This window comes from Pinus tabuliformis, chromosome J (assembly GCF_031772625.1).
Source record: "Pinus tabuliformis cultivar Carrire ecotype Pingquan chromosome J, CPIR1, whole genome shotgun sequence".
Lineage (NCBI taxonomy): Eukaryota > Viridiplantae > Streptophyta > Pinopsida > Pinales > Pinaceae > Pinus > Pinus tabuliformis.
Window position 1 is genome coordinate 22,583,225 of NC_142295.1, and position 11,238 is coordinate 22,594,462.

Consider the following 11,238-nt stretch of genomic DNA (forward strand, 5'->3'; position numbering starts at 1 on the left):
GTTTTATTAGTTTTTGATGGTGTGAATCCATTTCTACTATACAAAAATGATTCAAAATTGGATTTCTTAAAAAAAAAAAAAATTGATGGTGTTGAATCCATATCTACCTACAAAAATAATTTAATATGAAAGTTCTTGAAAAAATCGACAAAATTATAATAAGAAAAGAAATTGGCCCTTCGGTCAAAATTATCACCTCATTGTATCTAATATTTATGTCCAGAAAAAAATGCCCTTCATACTACATAATAAGGTAGTATGATAAATATGTCCATGAATAAATGCCCTTCATACTACATACATCAACGAATAGCAAAATGAACACATGAGAACCAAAAATGCAACGATGGAAGATGGTACGTAATTGGCTTAGACCAGTTTGCATGACATTGTTGAGACAAAGGAGCTTATAGTCTTCTATGTTTGCATTTATACACATCGTTTCCTTTGGGTTCCTCACTGATCATTAGAACTCTCTACTAACAACATAAATCATGAGGAATTTCTTGGCTTTTCGCTAGCAAATTTTTATAATATACTGCAATTCCGAGATATATGCTTAGAGAGGAAGGAGAAATAGGAGGGAAAGCAAAGAACGTTCAAAATCTGAATATATAGGTGTTATAGGTGTTTTCTAAACTATACTTTGAAGGTTCAAAATCTGAATATATAGGTGTTATAGGTGTTTTCTCAACTATACCTTTCATGTGAATCTAACAATGATTTTTACTTAAAATCACAGGTAGATTTTCAAACTAGGCAAGCACTTCAAAAATGCAGTGCCAAATTTAGTTATAGGTGTTAGTATTTAGTTATCTAAAATCACAGGTAGATTTTCAAGCCAGGCAAGCATTTCAAAATGTAGTTCCAAATTTCTGTAGATTTTTTGCTATACTTTTACACCCTATAGATACTTTCAATATTTTCTTAGACACGATCTAATGTAAGTTAGAAATGCACTCAAGGGAAAAGTTCCATAAGGTTTTATAAACCCACAATGTTGGCTTCAAGCAAAGTAATGAACATAAGCAATATTCAGATATTCAAAAAGAAAACCTTTTGTTGAAGCTAATCCCAAGCTGACAAATGAAAATTTGTGGAAGTTTTTGCATGAAAATATTTATTACTGAGGGACGATATGATGATAAAAAATTCTAGGAAATTGAATCTACAGTAAAAAAAATTAAAGGTCCACAACTTCCTCAATACATGTGCACAAATACATGCAATGAATAAGTAAAAAAAAATCTTACGAGCCCATAAAAAGCTCTATAACTCACTCATAAGAATTGATCCATTTCAATCTAACAACGGGCCTCAGAAATATGAACTCTGAAATTGTTTTAAATCCAATACAAGTAGAAACAAACATTGTGGTAATGACAGGCAAATTAAACCTCTCGGTGTTTCTGTGATTGATGAATCCTCTCTCCTAGTGACTTGCCAATATGGTTTTATGAAACAAACCAGTGTTGCTCAGATGTCTTCCCAAATTTCAAGGTGAATCCGCTTGAGTATATAATCCTCTGAATGTAGTTGGTCTGGTTTAAACAGTATATGCTTGTTGAATGGCATTGATGTCTAATCCCTTTAACCAAACAACTGATTCCACGTGTCCCTTCAATGTATGCAGTTCTCTCAACCTGCACAAGTACTATTAGCATCAACATGTTTTTCCATCCCCCGACAAAATGGTCAAGTGAAGCAAAACTCAAAGTTTCTAGATGAATAACTTGAGTATACTTTCTTGCATGAAGGAAATGGAAGGGATCACTCGTGTGCAGTATTTTAAAACAATGGTTCTTTCCCAACGTTGTTTCCAAAATACAAAAGAAAAAATATCATATAATTGAATATGCATGAGGATTGAATTTTTGTTTTAACTGATCATAAAAAAGTTGCAAATATTAAAAATAGGTTTTTCTTGCTTCAGATCACTGGTGAAATGGAATTGAATGCAAGCCATGTAGATTTCCAAAATAATAAAACTTGCGAAAAAACACAGAGAACACACTTTTTGCTTAGGGCATGGTATTTAGAACCTTAAAATCATTTTCAAAATGCAGAGATTTAAATCAATTTGGTTTTTCTCATGAAATAGGATTAGGGCAATAACATAGACTCTGAAAGCATTTTGCATTTCCATTATTTGTTACCTTGCAATTTTTGCATGTCTTCTGGCTTGCTTTGCAATCATGGATGAAAGCCCTGTAGAAGTGTAGGCATCAAGAGAAATCAAACCATGTAAAGTTCTCTGAGAAAGTGCCCATTTGGCTTCTATGTCCTCTCTTCCGTAATCCTTCTTTGTTGTGAAAGTTGTCTACATGATGTCATTGTTACCAAAATTAGCCTTTGCAAGAGAAGAATATATGCTCCAGGGAAACGTTTCTGACACAACAAAACAAAAAACCTATGAAGAGTGGAGAATGACTAAAACTGACCTTCCTCTCAAAGAGAAATTCCCAAGCTTGTCCACTAAGAGTGTAACACACTGCAAACTTGATTATATCTAAAGGAACATAGAATACCACATTGTAAAGCTAGATCACTCCAGCCCATCCCCATCTGATGCCTTTTATGGAATAAAATCCGCACTATGCATATACTGTTATCAACGTTGCAATCTGAAATGAATATATTTAAACATGAAATTTGCACAGAGAGATAATACTGAGCTTGAGAGAAGGAACAATTAAAAGGCAATTACTGAAATAATATTTAATCTGAATCCTGAATGTTTAATGAATTTTTTTAAATGGACACTCATATTGTATCAATGCAAAAGTTACCAAGCACATGTTCTAAAGTTTCAATTTTCAAATGACAAACTTACTCATAATTACCAGACTTGGCTTGGAAAACTAATTGGAAAGATAAAATAATCAAGAAAAAGCTTGGCAGTAAAATCATGAAAAAATGAGCAAATGGTACCCTTTTATGGGAGATATAGTTTATCGACTGAGTCAAACTTGTTAACCATGAAATTGATTGAGCCCTAGCAGGAGAAAAAAGTTTGACTACCAATCTGAGTCAAACTCACAATTCAGCAAGTCAAACTCTCGATTCCTGTTTCACTGAACCTAGACTTTGGCAATTGTGTTATCTTTGTAATGACATCACATTACAAACAATATTGTGCTCCAGAAAGAAGAGATGAATCCCTTAGACTACGTCTTCTTCAATGAGGTTATTTGACTATATCGATTTCCCCAACTATATCATCTCTAAAAACAGATACCAAATTATCAAGCCAATTTTGGCAATGTAGTGGAAAATGTTGGGTACTCATCTCTAATTCAACATTGCTCATCATCAAATTGTCAGGGATAAAGAATTGGTGAATAAGTCAAGAGCATCTTCCTTGCATTGTCTGGTCAAACATCAACCCAACAATTGGACTTGATAACAAGGATGACCTCGCCCTGTTTCCCAGTCCTCAGTACACAAAAGAAGTATCATGGTGATACACACAAGCTTCAGCAGAGGTCTGTTAGCTCTAGACTCCAGTTAATCCATTGTTTTCATAACAGAAGGCAGAGAGAAAGTGAGAGAAAGCTACCAATCAACAAATCACGATCATTTAGAGCTCTGACACCGTGTTAGCTGTGAAAAGAGGTGCTTTCTATGGCACAGTATGGTCTCAATATGGACTGGCTAGCTCTAAACTCCAATTACTCCATTGCTTTCATAACGGTAGGCAGAGAGAAAGTGAGATAAATTTACCAATCAATGAATCTCTGATCATTGAAAGATATTACACTGTGTTTGTTGTGGCAAAATATGATTTCTACGACACAGTATGGTCCATAACCTTTTAGTAAGTTAAAAATGAAATTCAGTATCTAATCAAAAGAAAAAGGAACAAAAAAAATCCCCTCTAAAGTAGGGTATATATATTTTAACTTAGAATCTACTGAAGTAAGGTTTATCTATCTTAATTTAGAATCTATTAAATTTATCGAATATTTCGGCTTTTTCACTATTGAAAAAATTAGTCTATTATAGAGATTTGATATCTCTACCTACTTGATAGATTTTGAGTTAAAAAAGAATTATGTTGATTTGGATTTTTTTTTACCTCTTTTAGTGTTTGTTTAGAATTTTAAACCCTACATGTGTTTTCTTAGTGAATTCAAAAATACATATATATGTATATAATGCAATGAATATATATTACTACTTTTAACACTCGTGTACACTTACCTGAGATATTATTGTGGTTTCTTTCCTGCATACACATAATGACAGACAAACAAAGAGACATGGCTACTTCGACAATACATGACTGAATACTGAATACAGGATAAATTTATGTACCTCCATAGCTCTCTCCTACAATGTAAAACTCTCTACTTTTATATTGAGGGAAACATGACCTCATACATGGTAGCCACTGCCATTAGGATCTAAATGTGATATGTACATGTGATGGCTCCATGGGAATTGATCTAACCGTCCTCCAACAACCAAACCTAAATAATCTTATTAAACAATGACAACAATATTATAGCCAACAACGATGAGTCAACGCTTATGGAACTAACATACCATTCATTAATAGTGGGATCAACTTTGCTAATAGATAAAAAGAAGGACCAGCTCTGCTAACAGATAAAAAGAATATGTCAATCATTGAAGATTTTATTAGGCACTATAACCTAATACATGCCACCCAATAACCTGCAGACCAAACTTGCCAACAAGAATTTTGTTGTCTGTGCTCATTGAAATACTTAGAGTTGAGAGAGTGCTCAAGAATGATGTCGTTGCCCAATTCCTTCGGAGATCTAACAAACCTCCAATATCTCTATTTGAAAGGCGCTTCTAGGTTGAAAATGCTTCCAAATTCATTTAGGAAATTAACTCTACTCAATTATCTATCTCTGGGAGGGTGCAGTGAGATACAAGAGCTGCCTAGTGTGGAACATTTCACTTCTTTGGAGACGTTGGACGTTAGGGGATGCAAGAATCTCAAGAGCATACCATGGTTGGGCCAGCTCACAAAGCTCCAAACACTTGATGTTAATGGATGTTGTGAAATACAAACGTTGTCATATTTGGAATATTTGAATTCTTTGGAAAATATTAATGTTACTCACCTATTGCACGCAAAACACCTCTTCTTGCTCTTCCTCAGATGTTCCTCCTTGTCTAGTTCATGTTTCTCCACCTCCTATTATGTCGAGCTAGATGGGGTGGTGCTAACGGCCATCTCCACTACTGTTACTGCTTCCACCATCAGGGTGTCGCTACTTGATGTCACAGACACTTCAGGAAGTGGAATCGATGGGTGCTTCACATTTAGCTACTCAAGCATCGGTTGTTGGGGTTTCAAGTGAGAAGAAAAAGAGGGTTGTTTGGTGTTAAGCTCTCTGTAGCACTTGGAGCACAAGTTCATGATGGTCGTGCTCCCAAATAAGCACAGTTTTTCAAGCAGTGAATGGGGCCTTTCGGCACTTGTGTCACACTCCCTTCCTCTTGCATTTTTGAGCTATCTTGTGACGCCATTTTCCAGATGCTGCTAATGTAAGCCCGAGTCCAAAGGTGCAGAAAAGAAAAACCCTCAGATAAATCCTGCCAAATCAAGCCGCGCAGACAATTTCACTAGAGAGACCCTAAGTAGAAGAAGAATCGTAGAGAAAAGCCTATCATATTTTTTTTCTAGCTCTCCGCCCATAATTGAAATGCCCACCATTCCGCCCACTTGTAACTTAAGACCATAATGAATAGTGAAGGCCATAATGAATACAATTAAACACATGTCAATCAAATGGAATAGTTATGCCCACTGTCGATTTGTCTCATCACACCACCACAAAAGAGACAATTGTCAAATTATAGTGAAAAAGGTAGATGATAAACTGATTCAAAGGCATATCGACCTAAATATGTGATATTTTGTTGAAATTTTGGGTAGTTAAAGATTTTGATAGTGCTGAATTTCTTTCCACCATTAAAAAATGATTCAAACATAAAAAAAATCACTGAAGAATTCACCACTAATTCATCAATTAACAACGTTGTCACCATGATAGACTTCTCCCTCTATAAATGCTCCAATTTTTTAAACTTTGTGATTTTCCAATGAGTGCTAATTGTAAAGGTTTGTGGAAAACAATGGCAAGAAAATCTCAGATTTTGTGGAAACAAATCACTTAGGCCAAGTCAAAATTCCTCCAGCAAACAACACAGGGAAGTGGATTTGGGTAAATGCAAAACAATATCGAGGCATTTTAAAGCGTAGGCTTGCTCATTTTAAATGGGAACAAAAAAGAAGAAGAAAACAGATCCATAAAAACAAAACAAATAAGAGGAGCGAAAAATAAAGCAGAGTCAACCAATTACAGTCCCACATCTACACCTCTTACTTGGTTGTCAGATCTCTATGTCTAGGAAATTATGAAGGGCAAGGCAAGGCTAGAAATTTTGGAAGCCGAAGAACAGGAAAGTGACCACAAAATTTCAGAGATTATACTTGCAAATCGATATTTAATGGAAGGTAATAGGATCCTAAAAGAGAAAGTAACAATGCTACAAGAGGCTTTAGAGACAACAAAACAAGAAGGGGAAAACATGAAGACAACATGGAAAACCATGAAAGAATCAATGGCAACAAACAAGGAAGTGATCATTTCTAAAGCAATTCAGGTGGATACACAAATATCTCAACAATAGGTAGTCATTTCCGAAAAAAAGGCAAAAGAGATCAAGAGGACAAACATTCCAAAAGAAATCAAAATGAGAGCTGAAGGCACTAATGGTTACATAAGGATGGAGGGAAAAGAAAATGTAAGTGCTCGTAGAGCACAGGAAAGAGAACACAAAGACAGAAAAGACAGGGAAACAAACTTTATTATAATAGGAATAAGTGACTATGGAAAGAATGAAAGCACTCTCAATTTGATAAGAGACTTTTTGAAAGAGAAATTACATTAGAGAGGGAAAATTTGTCCAGCAAGATGGGTGGGAAAAATATGTGAAGAGAGGCCTTGACCCATAAAAGTCATCATGGCAAGTGTGCAAGACAAACACTATCTCTTAAGCAAAAAGAAACCCTTGAAAGGTTCACACTTCTTCTTAGACGAAGACCTAACTAGAAAACAACAACAGGAGAGACGAGAAGAAGTGGAGAAAATTAGAGCAACAAGAAATAAAGGGAAAAGAGCATGGTTTTACAATGGTAAAACGGTTATTGCAATGTTTGGGCCTCATGACAAAGCAGGGCAACAATTTGGCAGTAAAGAAAAAACAATTAATACTATAATAGGGAGGAAAACAACAAGATCAACATGGATGAAAAGGGGTTAAGACTCAAATTTGAGTCTTGCGTGCCAAGCCACGTAGCAATCAAATCCTACCCAGGTATACCTAAGTCTAGTTTGTTAGAATTGTAGAGGTTACGCTTGGAGGAGGGGATCTGGGATAGGGCCTATTGCAGAAGGTAGAGACATAATCTGTCTCACAGAAACTCATGAACATGATGGTTGTAAAACTCCTATGTTTGATGGTTATTTGAAATTAGCAGTTTGGAACGAGGTAGCAAAAAATGGCAAAGGGTATGGAGGAATATTGGTTTTAGTGAAAGAAAAAGAAGGTCGTCACATACAGTTTATGAAAGAATATACAAATAAACAATATTTATGGTTCAAAATAATAGAGAATGAGAAACACATAAGAATTGAAACATGCTATTTTGCACCTCAAGTCTCAAAGACTTAAAAAAATAAGGGGCTAGATAGAAAATACCCATATGCAACTTTAAAGCAAGACATTGCTATATATTCTTAGCAAGGAGAAGTTATTTTACTGGGAGATTTCAATGCTAGAACAACAAATCAACAAACTAGTATTTTTTGTTGCAAAGAGGATCACAATCCTATCTCGCTCATTGAAGAGGAGAATCCCCAATGGTTGAGATGTTCAGAAGATGACAAAGTTAGCAATCATTTTGGAGAGGAGTTTCTCACGTGCTTTGAACTTAATTATCTGCAATGGTCTAGATAAATGGAAAAGGTCTGGGAAGTTCACTTGCAACACATACAATGGGGCAAGTGTTGTTGACTACGTTATTTGTTCACAAAGCTTGATAGAAAGGATAGATGAAGTTAAGATTGGAGAGCATATGTGGGACTTAAAATTAGACCATAACCCAATTTATATAAAGCTATCTTGGTTAGAAGAAAGTCAGCATAGGAGGAAAACCCAATGTTCTCGACAATCGATATCAAGGGGAAAAATTCTTCTAACACAAGAAAATTGCACTATCTTCAAAACAATGTTGGAGAGATCAATTCAGAAATGGAAGAGTGGCTCCCAAAGCCTCAATAGTCATGAGTTAACAAGTATAATTTAGAGAAAACTTGAGAAGTGGAAAAGAGAAAAAAAATAGGAAATATGAATCAAATTGTTTTCCTTTAAATGCTTGGTTTGATGAGGAATGCAAAATGATAAGGAAAACCTTGAAAAAGGCAGGCAGGGAGAAAATGAATGTAGAGTTATGTAAGCATATTTTAAAAAAGAAAAAAGATGAGTTCATGCAAACAAGGCGAGAAGAGTTAATATATCTAGGAAAGAATCACCCAAAGCGTTTTTGGCATGAAACCAAGGAATAAGAAAATTGAAAATAACATTACAACCAATCAATGGTTTGACTGTGCAAGACAACACTATGAGAAAGAATCAGAGGAGGAGCACATTACAGGAAGTAGAGACAGGAATTAAGAAGTTGAAAATAGGAAAGGCAAAGGACTTGGTTGAACTTTAAGCAGAATATCTAAAGTGGGGAATGAACATTCTTGCACCGCACATCATGGAAATATTCAACAACATCATTCAGCAATGATTCCCAAGAGATTAGACAACTAGTCTAGCAATACCCCTTTTTAAAAGTGGAGACATTAATAATCCTTACAACTATAGAACCTGTTATCACTGTAAAACTTCCTTAAAAAAATTTGGACAACTTACATGGTTTCTCAATTCTTGTATCATTCATGGTCAAGTCATGGTGTTAAAGGGTCTCTAGGTCATTTCATGCTTTAAGGGTTAGGTCATAAGGTTAGAAGTCTTTTAAGATCATATCTCTTTTCCAAATAATGTTTGACAGCCTCATTCCATGTTTTAGAAGTCTTACCAGGTGTTTATAAGTCATATCTCACATATTTTTGGAGAAATTTTGAAAGTAGCTACGAAATCACTGAACTAGGAGTTTTCGTAGCGCGCTACGAAACCCCTGTAGCAGCCTGTTTCAGCAGAAAAAACTCTGCTTTCTGCGTTTACTAGTAAATTTCCAGAAGGGGTTCTGAGTAGCTGAAAACTTAATTTTGAAAAATGAAAGAGGATTTTATTCCTAACATACCAAACTACAAAAACCTCTTTCATTTTCTTCAAATCCATTCTGAGGTGGGATTAATTTATGATCAAACTTGCGCTACGAAACTGCTGTAGGTGCAAGTTTTCCACAGGCATATTTCTCTGTTTTACACCTGTTTTTTCAAAATCAGTTTCTGGTCACATGAAAGGGTATTTTGGAATTCTGAAGGAGTTTTATCTTCATCAACTCTCCTACTACAATAACCTATCTCAATTTCTTCATAAGTGTTTTCAGTTGGGAGATACTAAGCTTTCATTGAGACCCTACTTTCAGAAAACGGATTTTTCCTGTTTGCCACGTGTTTTTCGAGGACAGTTTCTAGACAGCTGGAGAAATGTTTTAAAAAATCAGGAGAGGTTTTTGTTATGGACAACATGGGCTACAAAAACCTCCTTCAGTTTCGTAAAATGTGTCATGGATGAAGAGATAAAGGCTCTGTCCCACGTGCCAATTTTCAAGGATCTAAACCTAAAAACAGGGAAACATGTTCCCTAATTTCTAGGGTTTGTCATCAGCAGTTGGGTGACCACGTGGGAGGCTTCATCAAATTCGACTTCTTGAGGTTGCAAGTTGTCAAATAATGCTTTAAATGCTTAGATAAGGTTGTTGAATCATGATAAGGAGTTACACTCCTAGTTGTATTAGGTCTCTAGGACTGCTAGTTAGGTGTCATTTGCATTTAATAATTAGTTTTATGTATCAATATGTGTCATAGTAGGATGAATTCGAATTTCCCTCATGCTGGAGGAGGAATCTCAGTTATGTAAAGAGCTCTATATATAGAAGAAGAATTAATGTAAGCAGGGTTGGAAATTTTATGAAAAGCTTGTATTTGGCCTATGTAAAGACTCATTTTCAGTAATACATGCTTAACTTTACTTCTCAGGATTCATGAAGGATTTGTTATGTTTAGAATATGTGATGTTGTCCTTTTCTTAATTCTTACAGTGGTATGGATGTATAATCACTCAGAATTAACTGAATGTGCTCTGACTTCCTGTATACATTTATAAACTGTGTGGTCCCATGTGAGTTTATATTCTGAATGTTTAAATGTTGAATGCCCTGACTTCCATGTAAGGTTGAGTTCATTGTTATTTTGAGGTGTTGTTGACTCCATAAGCCCAATGGATGTTTACTGATCATGTTCAACCATTCATATTTTTCACTTGTTTCATAGAGTTAGCCATCTAATCTTTATCAAAATCATTAACCTTTGAGAGAGCCCTCTCAGGTTGAGGAGGCTAAGCCTCAGCCAAAAGTTGGTTTGAAATAGTTACTTAGAGTCAACCTGACCAGCAGCCTATCAGGGCCTGATTTTGAGATAACAGAACCATTATGATCAATCATTTGTTTACAAAGCTCTTCAACAGTATGATGGAAAATAGAATCAATAAGTGGGTGGAAGTCAAAGAAGAGAGGGAAAAAGGGTAAGTAGGTTTTAGGCTGAAACATTCTATAGTAGATCATGGTATCACGTTGAGACACATTATTGAAAAGGGTTGGAAGGGCAAGGAAGAATTATTTTGCTGCTTTGTTGATCTCAAAAAGGCATTTGAAACGGTCCTTAGAGATAAGTTGTGGAGTAGAATGGAAGAACATGAAATTCCTTTACATTATAGAGTTGTTGTCCATAGGCTTTATGAAGAGGCGGAAGTCAAAATCAAAACTTCAACAGGCATTTCAGAAAGCTTTAGAAGTGACATCGGAGTCAAGAAAGGTTGGCCTTTATCCCCTTCTCTTTTTGGTTTATATATTGATAAATTGGAAGAGTGGCTAAATCTGCAAGGTGGGGATGGTGTTCGGTTGAGGGAGTTGTGATGAAGCCTCTTTTATATGTTGATGACCTTGTATTGATTGCTAAA